This window comes from Pongo abelii, chromosome 4 (genome assembly GCF_028885655.2).
Source record: "Pongo abelii isolate AG06213 chromosome 4, NHGRI_mPonAbe1-v2.0_pri, whole genome shotgun sequence".
NCBI classification, from domain to species: Eukaryota; Metazoa; Chordata; class Mammalia; order Primates; family Hominidae; genus Pongo; species Pongo abelii.
This window is the reverse complement of record NC_071989.2, coordinates 108,238,998-108,249,713: the sequence shown is the minus strand read 5'-3', so window position 1 is coordinate 108,249,713 and position 10,716 is coordinate 108,238,998. Positions and strand designations below refer to the sequence as shown.

The 10,716-nt window shown below is 35.3% G+C and overlaps 1 long non-coding RNA gene across 1 annotated transcript in view; it reads left to right on the top strand.

Moving 5' to 3' along the window:
* Window positions 1-3,433, top strand: part of LOC134761414 (uncharacterized) — a 127,657-nt gene extending 124,224 nt beyond the window's left edge. Inside the window, exon 4 of the long non-coding RNA XR_010140005.1 lies at window positions 582-3,433. This is a non-coding gene — a long non-coding RNA (uncharacterized LOC134761414). The remainder of the gene's footprint in view (window positions 1-581) is intronic.
* The last annotated feature ends 7,283 nt before the right edge of the window (window positions 3,434-10,716 follow it).

Below are 10,716 nucleotides of genomic sequence, written 5' to 3'. Positions count from 1 at the left end.
ATTAGAGGCATCCAATGTAAAAGTCCATTGGTGGAGGATGACAAGAGGACCACAAATTGAGCTAAACAATACAATTTGGAGGTTAAGTTCAACTGAAACACAACAGGAAGTGAGAACAAGGGGAACAGGAAAGTAAGGGAATTTAAATTAATTTTCATAAGCAGGACTTAGTATTAGCTCCCTAATACTGCCTCCTGGTGCTACTATGAATGGTGAGTTAGGTTTAAAAGTACATAGGTAGGAAAAATAAATAAATTAATGTTTTTCTTCCTCTGGAAATAAAAAAATAGATAATTACATATTGCTTAGAGTGAGATATTAAACAGCATATGGAAAATATGGATTACCAAGCTCTAAAATATTTACAAATTTTTTCTGGGATCCAATGGGGACCTGATTTGGTATTTTGGAGGATACTCTTAAGTTTACAGGATTTTTCTGGTGATTCTTTTTTTAATGCTTAAGTTAACACTGGAAGAAATCCCACAAGCACCAATCACAGTAAATAGAACAATCTATTTTTGAAAATAGGCATGGTCAAGATGCTTTTAATTGTTTATTGGTTTTTTTTTTTCTGCAAGTGAACGAAGAATCAACTTGGCTCTAACTCCTAGTCCTACTTCAAGACAACTTGCTTTTCTTTCCTTTAGAAACTTTCCTTTATGTTTCTCCATTTCTTCTAAGGTGAGTTAGAGCATCTTCAATGTTCCTTTAGTCACATTACATCTAATATTATGCCTTTTGAATTGTGCTTAAGAATTCTACTTAATTGTTTTCTCCCATTATTGTGAAAATGAGAGCACAGTAACTGTTTCTAACTGCCATAGATCTGTCCTGTTTAATGTGGTAGCCATTAGATACACAAAGACGTTACTTAAATTTAAATGCAGAGTATTATTTAAACTTACATTAATTTAAAATTAATTTCCTCAGTTGCACCAGCCACATCTCTAGTGCACAGTAGCCGTGTGTGGCTAGTGGCTGCCACTTTGGAAGGCGTACATATAAAGCACAGCCATCATTGCAACAAATCTATTGAACTGTGCTGCATAAAATTTTTCATAATTTTTATAGAATGAAAGAAAAACATCTATAAGTCAACATTGTTACAAGAATTTGACTTCATGTAGGAAATTGTGAAAATATGCATAAACATATACATATATACACACACACATACTGAATTTCAGTTTTCTTGGCATGGTATTGTACTTAAATATAAATAAAATTTGAAATATAAACATATTCAACATAAATTAATTCATGAAATATAAATTAGAACCTGGGCATGCTAAATAAAAGCATTCCATTTCACAGAAATGATTAATGACCACAGGTCGTTTGGACAGTCTAGCTTCGTTATTCACTAAGATTAGCTGTTGTACTCTTTAATGGTTCATACTGAGGATCCATACTGGAGGAAATGGAATGACTAAGAGAGTGAATCTATATAAATCTGTACCATGCCAAACCTGAATTTCTGTCACACTAAAAGGTGCCTTAACACTTACTTAAATCTATTTTTTAAAACAGCTTAAGCTATACAATCCCTTAAAAAGGCAATCTGAGAGACAATGATATAATGAAAACTGGTCAGAGTTACAAAAGTGCTTTTCACACACAAGTCATATGAAACAGAGAGCTAGAAATCAGCAACTAAAGGGAAATAATTTTCTGATGGTCTTATTTTTAGCTCTTTGGCAAATTACAGAGATGATCTGATAATTTGATTTTTTATTCCTTAACTCACATAAATAAGACAGGAATGACAAAACAGTTGAAAGAATGTGCTCTTTGGTCCTTAGTGGAACGTGTGCTCCTGCTACTGATCAGAGACTCTCCAGATTTATGCATTTTGCTTCCTTAGCTGGAAATAATCTCAGACCTTCAATTCTACATGAAGAGGGGAGAGGAAACCCCTATACTCTGGAAAATATGAGACAATGAAAATTAAATATTGACTGAAGAGGAAAATTTCTAATTGGATGGGAAAAGTTAATACATCGTGGAATAGAAAATGAGACTATACCTCAAAACAGTCTCAGATACATGAACATTTACTAGTTGTATTTTTCCATATAGATCGCCATGTACGGCAGGATAAAGTTTTCATTTTCCCCATATGGATGTTCCTACATTGAATGTTTTCTCATCTCTGCTATTCTTTTATAAATATTCTGAAGACAGCATACTTCTTATTAAATAAATACAAACAACTCTCTCCAGTTGCAATAATTATGCGAACAGAGATTATTGCTTTTGCTTGCACCTGATGGAAATCTGTATATTCAAATGTTTATTTTACTTCATATATTCTCCATGCTTATTGTCTTTTTTAGATTTTTATTGACATAGCTGTACACATTTTGGGGGGATATGTGATATTTTGATACCTATATACAATGCGTAATGATAAAATCAAGGTAAGTAGGGTATCAGTCACCTCAAATATTGATCTTTTCTTTCTATTGGGACCGTTGTAATTATTTTCTTCCAGCTATTTAAAAATATACAATAAGTTATTACTAACTGTAATTTCCCTTTATTCCATCTATACAATTTTATTTGTATGCCTTTAACCAATTTCTCTTTAACCCTTTTGTTTTTTAATTCTACATCCCATGGCCTGTCTCCTTTCCCAATGTTCTTTTCTGTCTATTCCTATAAACACTAGGCCTTCCCTTCTGAACTACAGTGTAGTCTTCAGCCATGTTGAAGTCTTTAAATTTCTTTCTAAGATAATCTGATGGGAGTTTTGGGGTGATGGAATAATGGCTCCCAGTATAAAAAAAAATCCATGTATTATATAGCTTATCCTAACATAAAATACAAGGTCTATACTTTGGGAACAACAATATTCATAATGAAAGTAAACACAAGCTTTTTTTATGCTTTGTAGCATGATTGTTGTATGTTAAAACTTTATCTTGTTAAAAATTTTAATCTGCCAAAGTAGTATTAAAATCTTTAGTTTGGTCATGACTTTTGGTCAATTTTGTATCATTATTTGTAAAATACTCCATTATATTTGTCCAGAATTTCGGAATTTGACCCACTTTTTTTCCTTCCCACTTACTTCTATACAGACAGAATCAGAATCTGCATGTATAATTGATATCATCATAAATTTTAATTGGTCTTGGCCATCAAATCTGATTTTGGACACGGATGGAATGACTCCAGTATAAAACCTTCTTGGCTGTAGTAGTAATTTTCCTTTGCATGCTGGCTTCATCAAAAAATTTTCAATGTCATTTTCTATTATAGCAGTTTTGGAAGCATAGGTAACTGGACATTTCAGAAATGTCAATGACTTACCTTTCCGAAATACAGGAGATCTTCTTATGGGAGAGGGATCCTGTGAAATTGTCGATATTTGAAGACAGCAGAGGAGCTCTTTGACTCTATTTTCTGTTTTTTTTTTTTTTTTTTTTTTTTTTCTGAGACGGAGTCTTGCTCTGTCACTCAGGCTGGAGTGCACTGGCGCGGGATCTTGGCTCACTGCAAGCTCCGCCTCCTGGGTTCACGCCATTCTCCTGGCTCAGCCTCCCCAGCAGCTGGGACTACAGGCACACACCGCCACGCCCAGCTGATTATTTTTTGTATTTTTAGTAGAGACGGGGTTTCACCGTGTTAGCCAGGATGGTCTCCATCTCCTGACCTCGTGATCCGCCTGCCTCGGCCTCCCAAAGTGCTGGGATTACAGGCGTGAGCCACTGCGCCCGGCCTTTGACTCTATTTTCAAACAGCTGTTCCAATGATATTTCTGTAGTGCAAGTACAATATGAGCATATCACCACTACTCTGCTTTAATCTTTCCATGTCCTCGCACCCCTGGCATAAATTTCACATCCCACAGCATGGTTTACAAGTCTTGAATATGTTCCCTAATATTTTTCCAACCTTATCTCCATCCACTTCTTGCCTCTCATATGCTGCTCATAATAAGCAGTCTATCGTTCTGTCGTAAGTAACCAGCTGTCCTAATCATCATACTCTCATTCTTAGGCCTTCACATGTACACTTTCCCCTTGATATCCCCTTGATATCTTACGATATCCCTTCTACATCCCAGGCAGTTACTTAGCTTCTGTTCTTTCATTTGACTCTCAATATCTGCTCAGCCCTTTTTTTTTTTCCTGTGAAGTTTTTGACTATTCTTTTTATTTATTTATTTATTTTATTATTATTATACTTTAAGTTTTAGGGTACATGTGCACAATGTGCAGGTTAGTTACATATGTATACATGTGCCATGCTGGTGTGCTGTACCCATTAACTCGTCATTTAGCATTAGGTATATCTCCTAAAGCTATCCCTCCCCCCTCCCCCCACCCCACAGCAGACCCCAGAGTGTAATGTTCCCCTTCCTGTGTCCATGTGTTCTCATTGTTCAATTCCCACCTAGAAGTGAGAACATGCGGTGTTTGGTTTTTTGTTCTTGCAATAGTTTACTGAGAATGATGATTTCCAATTTCATCCATGTCCCTACAAAGGACATGTACTCATCATTTTTTATGGCTGCTTAGTATTCCATGGCGTATATGTGCCACATTTTCTTAATCCAGTCTATCATTGTTGGACATTTGGGTTGGTTCCAAGTCTTTGCTATTGTGAAGAGTGCTGCAATAAACATACGTGTGCATGTGTCTTTATAGCAGCATAATTTATAGTCCTTTGGGTATATACCCAGTAATGGGATGGCTGGGTCAAATGGGATTTCTAGTTCTAGATCCCTGAGGAATTCCCACACTGACTTCCACAAGGGTTGAACTAGTTTACAGTCCCACCAACAGTGTAAAAGTGTTCCTATTTCTCCACATCCTCTCCAGCACCTGTTGTTTCCTGACTTTTTAATGATTGCCATTCTAACTGGTGTGAGATGGTATCTCATTGTGGTTTTGATTTGCATTTCTCTGATGGCCAGTGATGGTGAGCATTTTTTCATGTGTTTTTTGGCTGCATAAATGTCTTCTTTTGAGAAGTGTCTGTTCATGTCCTTTGCCCACTTTCTGATGGGGTTGTTTTTTTCTTGTAAATTAGTTTGAGTTCATTGTAGATTCTGGATAATAGTTTTTGACTATTCTTTGCTCCATACACAGTCAAATAACTAGAATCCCTCCTTCATGAACTTGGAATGGATAGAGAAAGGAGGAAAATTTTGAATTTTTTCATGAAGATAGAAAATAAAAATCTATAATTATAAAAATCTATAATTATTGTATCTGGATAATGTGTGACTCCCACTAAGTATTTTGATCATGGGATATCTATGGGGGCCTCTTTTTAAAATCTCTCCAAATGCCTTGTTTCCCTCTAGGGAAGCAGTCATCACATTATATTTTTTTTGTAGATATAGAGACACATTTCGCATGTCCCGTCAAAGAATAACTTACTGTCAAGCTTCAGGGAATGTGTGAGTATGCAACCTTTATTTGTGAGCTTCTTCAGGATCTGCCTTAGCTGTAGAAATTCACTTTGCCTGAGGTCATAACTTTTCCCTGGGCAGTTTGTCTGTTGACTCTCTGTGGTAGGGCTTAAAAGCCTAGCTATTTACTTAAAACAAACAAACAACAAACAAATAAGAAGAAAAAATTGCACTAAAGGAAAAGATAACCGGATTAGAAGATTAAGGACAAAAAGGTCTGGAGTTAGAGGCATATATCAATGGATGTATGGGAGCAGCTGCAATGTGAGAAGATCTCTGTGTTATATATTAATGTCCACCAGAAAGCATATACTACAGAAGAGGATTTGCAAAGCCAAGTGGATAAAATAGACCCATCAGATGACATCAGCTTGTGTGTGTCATAGACTCTTCTAGTACCAACACAATGGACATATGCATGATGTTGACAGAGTGGTTGTTATGCAGGCTGCACATAAACCAAATAACACATACTCCATTAAGTTTGATTTACAAGGAGCCACCATCAGATACCAGTGCTGAACGCCTGATAGGGACCCTCTCTCAAGGAGACAAAGTGGCCACTTGGTGTCAAGTTGACTACATTTTTCTCTTTACATTCTAAAAGGGTCAGTGGTTCATCGGAAAAACATACACATATTCTGGGTACATGTTTACCCTTCCTGTCCTCAAGGTCTTAGCCAACAATACTATTTGAGGGCTCACAGAGTGTTTGCATGCCTGGTACTGGATCCCACATAACATTATGTCACAACAGGTGACTCACTTTATACAAAGCAGGCCTAGGAATTTAGGCCCTCATATACCATAATACCCAAGCTTCCAGCATGATAGAGCATTTGAAAGGCTTGCTGAAGACCTAGCTGGAGGGGAAGCCAGGGTGCAATATGCTTCAACTATGGAATATCTTATATCAATATGTAGTATAGGCATTTAGTTGAAAATCTTTGACTCTGTGATTGCAATAGGAAGAATATATGGTTCCAGGGACCAGGAATGAAAATAAGAGTGTCCCCTTTACCTTTACTCTCAGTAATTCACTGGGTGATGTTAATGATAAATTGGATGCCATAAACATGAGAAGGAGAACACTTTCTCCAGGCAACACAGCAAGAATCCCATTGAATAAGTAAGGCTGTCACTTAGGCACTTACAGCTCCTGTATCCAGGGATGAACAGGCAAGAAAAGGAGTCACTGTATTTACAGAGGTAATTGACATAGATAATTGGAAAGAAGTAGGCTACATATAAACAACAGGACAACAAAGAATATTTCTTCCACAGCCTGCATCTGGTGACTGACTGAGGCTGAAATATAAAGGCCTATTTCACCCCTATGCAGGACACTTTGATGCTCAATACTTGCTCCAAAGCTCTCTGCTGAGTTGGCCATGTTTTTGGTGGGTGTCTGTTTGCAGCTCAATTCTTTCCCGTGCCAATGATGTTACCTTCCTTTTTGTTTCACAGAGACTGATCCCTAAAAAACACCTTGTGCCCCAGATTCCATCTTAGTGTCTGGACCTGGAGAATCCAACTTGTGACAATATTGCTGTAGTTTTGTGCCTTTTGTAGAAAGCATACTTTGGGGGATGTGAAATCGTATCAAGATTACCATGGTATTTACATGACAACATGGCAAGTGTAACAATATTACCATGTTATCAACAGAATCTATCACATGTGGCACATCACATGTTCTCAGTAAAGAATAAAAAGCATGCAAGAAAGTTAAAAACATGTATATGCTACAGAGTAATACTTAGATTTTTAAGAAAATTACATTATATTGGTTCAAAAAGAAAATTATTTCAATGACAAGATAACAACTATTACATAACTTGTTCTATATATACATGAGAATTACTCCATGATTTTCTTGAATCTATAATGTGATTAGATAAACAATAGATAGTTCTAAAATTTCATGATGTCTTTGTGATAATACTGTTGTTTTCTTTGAGATCATTGATATTTCTAAGTAATTAGGAGAAGGGAGTGTCTAAAATCCACAAATGGAAGAAGATGTGGTAAGATCACTCTAGATTTCTTCATTTTTAATTTTTACGTTTTCTTTTTCAGAAATACTTAAATGTCAGGTTCATATTACGGCAAAGAAAACAGCATCTTCTATCATTGTCAACAAACACAAATTTTTGCTTTGGATTAATGTGTTCAGGTACATGAATCATATCCTTAGCAGAGTCCTGTCCTTCTGCAATTAAGTGCTTACCTAAGAATAGCTGAAGATGGGCTTAGTGCAAGTTGTGAATTCATTTAAGGCTATTTAAAAAATTGCAGGAGGTTTTGAAAGTCTTTTATACGTGTAAAATTCTTTTACTTAAAATAAAATAATCCATTAGTAAGACTTTAAAAACTTTTCTTTGATGAGACATTAGAAATAAACTAAAAAAACTAGGTTATTTTTATTCTTTTGTTTATACCCTGTCATATTGAAACAAAAACTATTTTGATTCAAACTTATGAATGTAAACATTTTATTTAAGGTTAAAACAACACTTATTATTTTTTTCGAAAATAAAATTTAATTTTGCAAAAATATAAGTAAACAGCAAGAGTAGCAAAAAGTAACTTAAACTTAGATTTATAAGGCTGATAAACTACTCAGTTTTCTTTCACTTCGGCGTTTATCTGTAAATGATAGAGTATTTTTATTGTGATAGACTTATAATTGATGAAAAAGGAAATGTCTTCGGAAATAAGTTGTCTGAAGTACGTAATTGTTGAGTGAAAAAAATTCAATTTTTATAGTATTGCCTTCAAAAATCTGTGATTAAAAATAATTTGTGATTTCAAGCAATACCGATTCTCAGGAAGATAATAATAAAAGCATATTAACTTTTTAAAAAAGTAACTAAAGCATTTGCTTTTTAAAGTAATTATCACAAACACTACTTAATAATATCTCTTCAATTTTTATATCCAAAAAATGTGTGTGGCTAAAGGATTTATCTATAAATCTATACTATTGTCTAGTAAATAATTGTTTTTGCTAACTTGATGTATTTATTGGGGTTATTTTTTAAAGTAACTAATGGAGATAGTGTTGGTTAAAGCATTTCAGCTCAGCAACTTCTAACCCTTTTACTTTTTAGAGCCCCAGAGCACTCTAGTGCTATCAATTACTACCAAGCATTTTGCTAGATACTGAGTGGGCATAAAATAACAGACAGATAACTAACTGCCCTTTGAACTCCATATCCATGTATGTGGAGGGTTAGGGTGACAACAGATGTGTAAGCAAATAATTTTAAATATGATTCCCGCTAAGAGGAGGAGAGATAACTCGAAGATTCAGAGAAGACTTTCTGAATGAGAAGATGTTTTAATTAAATACCAAAGAGTTAGTCAGAAAAAGAATATTGGAAAGGATATACAAAGTACAGCAAACAGTACAGGCAAATGTACAGGTATTAGTATGATCTGTGAAAAGAATGAAAGTAATTCTATATGCTTTTTGTCACTATCATATATTACAGAAGAGAGAAGAATGTCTTGAGCTGTTGTAAATAGGAACCAGCTCATAAAAGATCTTACCTGCCAATCTAAGTGGCAATAAGTGTACCTTGGAAGTGGGACATATTGAACACTGTAACCTAGACAGTGATTATGTTGTTTTTGTTTTACATAGGTGACTATGCTCTGCAATGGCATGTGCACATTCCATGAAAACATTTGAAAAAGAAAGTGAAGGAGGAGTTAGGAGTACTGAAACTGTATGAGTTAGGAGCACTGAAACTGTATGAGTTAAAATTTGATTTGGGAAGATTGTCCCAATAAGGTGACAATTAGGGTGTTGCTTATGGGGAAAATGTTTGGGAGCAAAGAGCAGCAGGGACGAGGACTGGAATTATACACTTGAGTCTGAGATGCTTGTGGGATCAATCAAGTTAATATGCCCAATGGAAAAGAAGTTTCAAATTCAGAGGAGACAATCAGACTGATGGCTTAACATTGGTATCCATTAGTAAAATATATAGTGAGTAAAGTGAGTTGATTGAATCAGACAACATAAATGGAAAGAGAGAGAAAAGCAATGTACCAAAACTAGACATTCAAGGAACAAACGTACCAGTTTTCATGGCAGGTTAAAAGAGAAAAGAAGTCTATTAAAGAGGCTGAGAAGAAGTACAGCAACAATCCTGAAAGGTAGATAATTTTATCTCCATTTTTTTTTTTTCAGAAGAGGACCCTGAGCCTCAGAAAAACACAAAAAAAATAGTAATTTGCCCAGATATTATAGCTAGGAATTGGCTAATCCAGAATTTGATCTGTAGTATTTTTTACAAGTGTGTTTTTTTCCAGTGTTGTTATGAAGGCATTATGCCTTCATAAAATTATAAAGTTCTTACCTGAAGACCCCAATTATAAGAAGATGTCGACTAAAATCACCAAACCAATTGCTAGGGGAAAAAAAGGCACGGAATATTTTTAACAGCAAGAAAGAACAAAAGAGAAAGTAATTATTACGATCCTGTAATACTTGCCTTGGTTGTAAAGAACAATTTGTTAGCTGCTGTGACATGGTACACCCTGTTTACTTTACTCCTGATGGGAAAATGTTAATATGCCTGAGTTATTGCCAAAGCACACAATCTTAGTGATACTGAAGCAAATGACTATTTGTTGACATTAATGACTCTACATGGCACCATTATTTCGTTTCAACAAATATGTGATTAAATTTTATCATAAAAATCAAAATCCAGTTATTTATTCATGTAGATAATTGTGGTCATTTCATACTGAAAATATTATTTTATAAGTTCTGGGATACATGTACAGGATGTGCAGGTTTGTTACATAGGTAAACGTGTATCAGGGTGGTTTGCTGCACCTATCAACCCCTCACCTATGTATTAAGCCCAGCATGCATTACCTATTTTTCCTGGTGCTCTCTCTCTCCCTACACCCCCACAGAAGGTCCCAGTGAGTGTTGTTCCCCTCCCTGTGTCCATGTGTTCTTGTTTTTTAGCTCCCACTTATAAGTGAGAAAACATGGTGTTTGGTTTTCTGTTCCTGTGTGAGTTTGCTGAGGATAATGGCTTCCAGCTCTACCTATGTCCCTGCAAAGGACATGATCTCATCTCTTTTTATGGCTGCTTAGTATTTCATGGTATATATGTACCACATTTTCTTTATCCAGTCTATTATTGATGGGCATTTGGGTTGATTCCATGTCTTTGCTATTGTGAATAGTGCTGCAATAAACATATGTGTGCATGTATATTTATAGTAAAATGATTTATATTGCTTTGGGTATATACCCA